We start from the raw sequence: 5000 nt of genomic DNA, 5'->3' as shown, positions 1-5000 counted from the left end.
TATGCTACCAGTAGACGTTAAAATGTCTGAAACGGGGACACTTTTTCCAAACAAGCAAATCCCACACCGAGGGTGCGCAGGTGCCGATGGTGGTCGAGGCATGTGCCCGCAACAAGGGCCAACGTGAGCCGATGGTGGTCGAGGCAACCGTCCGCACCAGGGCCCAGCGTGTGCCGATGGTGGTCGAGGCAACCGCCCGCACCAGGGCCCAGCGTGTGCCGATGGTGCTCGAGGCAACCGCCCGCACCAAGGGCCGGCTTGTGCCGATGGTGTTCGAGGCAACCGCCCGCACCAGGGCCCAGCGTGTGCCGATGGTGGTCGAGGCAACCGCCAGCACCAGGGCCCAGCGTGTGCCGATGGTGGTCGAGGCAAGCGCCCGCACCAGGGCCCAGCGTGTGCCGATGGTGGTCGAGGCAAGCGCCCTCACCAAGGCCGAGCGTGTGCCGATGGTGGTCGAGGCAACCGCCCGCACCAGGGCCCAGCGTGTGCCGATGGTGGTCGAGGCAAGCGCCCGCACCAAGGCCGAGCGTGTGCCGATGGTGGTCGAGGCAAGCGCCCGCACCAGGGCCCAGCGTGTGCCGATGGTGGTCGAGGCAAGCGCCCTCACCAAGGCCGAGCGTGTGCCGATGGTGGTCGAGGCAACCGGCCGCACCAAGGGCCGGCGTGTGCCGATGGTGTTCGAGGCAACCGCCCGCACCAGGGCCCAGCGTGTGCCGATGGTGGTCGAGCCAGGAGCCCGCACCAAGGGCCGGCTTGTGCCGATGGTGTTCGGGGCAAGCGCCCGCACCAGGGCCCAGCGTGTGCCGATGGTGCTGGGGGCAAACGCCCGCCCCAGGGCCCAGCGTGTGCCGATGGTTATCGGGGCAACCGGCCGCACCAGGGCCCAGGGTCTGCCGATGGTGCTCGAGGCAACCGCCCGCACCAAGGCTCAGCATGTGCCGATTGTGATCGAGGCAACAACCCACACCAGGGCCCAGCTTGTGCCGATGGCGGTCGAGGCAAGTGCCCGTACCGAAGGGCAGCCTATGCCGATGATGGTCGATGCATGTGCCATCACCATGCGTCATCATGTGCCATTGATGGTCGAGGCCTTGGCCGAAGTTCGATTTTGAGCCACGGTGCCCATGCTTGGCTCCAGCATGTGCTGGTGCCGCATTTTTTTCACTCGGGACAGCATCGCCGGAGCATCGCCGGAGCATCGCCGGAGTACCGCCGGAGAACCTGACCGGCGGCATTGGGGTTCCGGCGATTGGGAGGGGGGCCGGGGGGGTGTGCGCACATGATGTGCGATGGGTGCTGGTACTTGGCCTTGTGTTGGCCCCCTATCCCTCATCAAACCTCTGAGAATTCACACCCCCTTAAAGAGCATTTGAGATTTTACAGGTTTGCTACCAGTAGCCGTTAAAGTGTCTGAAATGGGGACACTTTTTTCAAACGGTCACAAAATCTTCTCTACTTCGAGTTTTTAGCTGAATTTTTTTGTGCATGCCAACAAAAATAGAAGGATCATGCCTACAAAATTTGGGGCCAAAAATCCTTATAAAAAAATTTTAAAAAATCCCGAACCGCAAAAAGTTTCGAAAATCGTGAAAAATAGAAAACGAGTCATCTTCCAACGAAACTTCACGTGAAGGCTTAGGGGACCATTGTATGAATTTACAAGCCATAAAAATGGCATTGGCACGGCAGAAATTTGAAGATGTGCCTAAACCCACCAGGGCCCAGCGTGTGCCGATGGTGCTCGAGGCAACCGCCCGCACCAGGGCCCAGCGTGTGCCGATGGTGCCCGAGGCAAGCGCCCGCACCAGGGCCCAGCGTGTGCCGATGGTGGTCGAGGCAACCGCCCGCACCAGGGCCGATAGTGTGCCGATGGTGCTCGAGGCAACCTGTCGCACCAGGGCCCAGCGTGTGCCGATGGTGATCGAGGCAACCTGCCGCACCAGGGCCCAGCGTGTGCCGATGGTGGTCGAGGCAAGCGCCCGCACCAGCGCCCAGCGTGTGCCGATGGTGCTCGAGGCAACCGACCGCACCAGGGCCCAGCGTGTGCCGATGGTGCTCGAGGCAACCTGCCGCACCAGGGCCCAGCGTGTGCCGATGGTGGTCGAGGCAAGCGCCCGCACCAGGGCCCAGCGTGTGCCGATGGTGGTCGAGGCAACCGCCCGCACCAGGGCCCAGCGTGTGCCGATGGTGCTCGAGGCAACCTGCCGCACCAGGGCCGAGCGTGTGCCGATGGTGGTCGAGGCAAGCGCCCGCACCAGGGCCCAGCGTGTGCCGATGGTGGTCGAGGCAACCTGCCGCACCAGGGCCCAGCGTGTGCCGATGGTGCTCGAGGCAACCGACCGCACCAGGGCCGAGCGTGTGCCGATGGTGCTCGAGGCAAGCGCCCGCACCAGGGCCCAGCGTGTGCCGATGGTGCTCGAGGCAACCGACCGCACCAGGGCCGAGCGTGTGCCGATGGTGGTCGAGGCAAGCGCCCTCACCAGGGCCCAGCGTGTGCCGATGGTGGTCGAGGCAACCTGCCGCACCAGGGCCCAGCGTGTGCCGATGGTGCTCGAGGCAACCGACCGCACCAGGGCCGAGCGTGTGCCGATGGTGCTCGAGGCAAGCGCCCGCACCAGGGCCCAGCGTGTGCCGATGGTGGTCGAGGCAACCTGCCGCACCAGGGCCCAGCGTGTGCCGATGGTGCTCGAGGCAACCTGCCGCACCAGGGCCCAGCGTGTGCCGATGGTGGTCGAGGCAAGCGCCCGCACCAGGGCCCAGCGTGTGCCGATGGTGGTCGAGGCAACCGCCCGCACCAGGGCCCAGTGTGTGCCGATGGTGGTCGAGGCAACCGCCCGCACCCGGGCCCAGCGTGTGCCGATGGTGGTCGAGGCAACCTGCCGCACCAGGTCCCAGCGTGTGCCGATGGTGCTCGAGGCAACCGACCGCACCAGGGCGGAGCGTGTGCCGATGGTGGTCGAGGCAAGCGCCCGCACCAGGGCCCAGCGTGTGCCGATGGTGGTCGAGGCAACCTGCCGCACCAGGGCCCAACGTGTGCCGATGGTGCTCGGGGCAACCGACCGCACCAGGGTCGAGCGTGTGCCGATGGTGCTCGAGGCAAGCTGCCGCACCAGGGCCCAGCGTGTGCCGATGGTGGTCGAGGCAACCGCCCGCACCAGGGCCCAGCTTGTGCCGATGGTGATCGAGGCAACCTGCCGCACCAGGGCCCAGCGTGTGCCGATGGTGGTCGAGGGAACCTGCCGCACCAGGGCCCAGCGTGTGCCGATGGTGGTCGAGGCAAGCGCCCGCACCAGGGCCCAGCGTGTGCCGATGGTGGTCGAGGCAACCGACCGCACCAGGGCCCAGCGTGTGCCGATGGTGCTCGAGGCAACCTGCCGCACCAGGGCCCAGCGTGTGCCGATGGTGGTCGAGGCAAGCGCCCACACCAGGGCCCAGCGTGTGCCGATGGTGGTCGAGGCAACCTGCCGCACCAGGGCCCAGCGTGTGCCGATGGTGCTCGAGGCAACCGACCGCACCAGGGCCGAGCGTGTGCCGATGGTGGTCGAGGCAAGCGCCCGCACCAGGGCCCAGCGTGTGCCGATGGTGGTCGAGGCAACCGCCCGCACCAGGGCCCAGCGTGTGCCGATGGTGGTCGAGGCAACCGCCCGCACCAGGGCCCAGCGTGTGCCGATGGTGCTCGAGGCAACCGACCGCACCAGGGCCCAGCGTGTGCCGATGGTGGTCGAGGCAAGCGCCCGCACCAGGGCCCAGCGTGTGCCGATGGTGCTCGAGGCAACCGACCGCACCAGGGCCGAGCGTGTGCCGATGGTGCTCGAGGCAAGCTGCCGCACCAGGGCCCAGCGTGTGCCGATGGTGGTCGAGGCAACCTGCCGCACCAGGGCCCAGCGTGTGCCGATGGTGGTCGAGGCAAGCGCCCGCACCAGGGCCCAACGTGTGCCGATGGTGCTGGGGGCAACCGCCCGCACCAGGGCCCAGCGTGTGCCGATGGTGGTCGAGGCAAGCGCCCGCACCAGTGCCCAGCGTGTGCCGATGGTGGTCGAGGCAAGCGCCCGCACCAGGGCCCAGCTTTTGCCGATGGTGATCGAGGCAACCGGCCGCTCCAGGGCCCAGCGTGTGCCGATGGTTATCGGGGCAACCGGCCGCACCAGGGCCCAGGGTCTGCGGATGGTGCTCGAGGCAACCGCCCGCACCAAGGCTCAGCATGTGCCGCTGGTGATCGAGGCAACAACCCACACCAGGGCCCAGCTTGTGCCGATGGCGGTCGAGGCAAGTGCCCGTACCGAAGGGCAGCCTATGCCGATGATGGTCGATGCATGTGCCATCACCATGCGTCATCATGTGCCATTGATGGTCGAGGCCTTGGCCGAAGTTCGATTTTGAGCCACGGTGCCCATGCTTGGCTCCAGCATGTGCTGGTGCCGCATTTTTTTCACTCGGGACAGCATCGCCGGAGCATCGCCGGAGTACCGCCGGAGAACCTGACCGGCGGCATTGGGGTTCCGGCGATTGGGAGGGGGGCCGGGGGGGTGTGCGCACATGACGTGCGATGGGTGCTGGTGCTTGGCCCTTGTGTTGGCCCCCTATCCCTCATCAAACCTCTGAGAACTCACACCCCCTTAAAGAGCGTTTGAGATTTTACAGGTTTGCTGCCAGTAGCCGTTGAAGTGTCTGAAACGGGGACACTTTTTTCAAACGGTCGCGAAATCTTCTCCGCTTCGAGTTTTTAGCTGAATTTTTTTGTGCATGCCAACAAAAATAGAAGGATCACGTCCACAAAATTTGGGGCCAAAACTCCTCCTAAAAAAATTCTAAAAAATCCCGAACCGCAAAAAGTTTCGAAAATCGTGAAAAATAGAAAACGAGTCATCTTGCAACGAAACTTCACGTGAAGGCTTAGGGGACCATTGTATGAATTTACAAGCCATAAAAATGGCATTGGCACGGCAGAAATTTGAAGATGTGCCTAAACCCACCTACCACCCGATCGATCCCCGGCTTGC

The sequence above is a fragment of the Durio zibethinus genome, unplaced genomic scaffold, assembly GCF_047325235.1.
Source record: "Durio zibethinus cultivar Kanyao isolate XHJ-2024 unplaced genomic scaffold, ASM4732523v1 HiC_scaffold_1, whole genome shotgun sequence".
In the NCBI taxonomy this organism is placed as follows: Eukaryota; Viridiplantae; Streptophyta; class Magnoliopsida; order Malvales; family Malvaceae; genus Durio; species Durio zibethinus.
Note: the sequence above shows the minus strand (reverse complement) of the source record.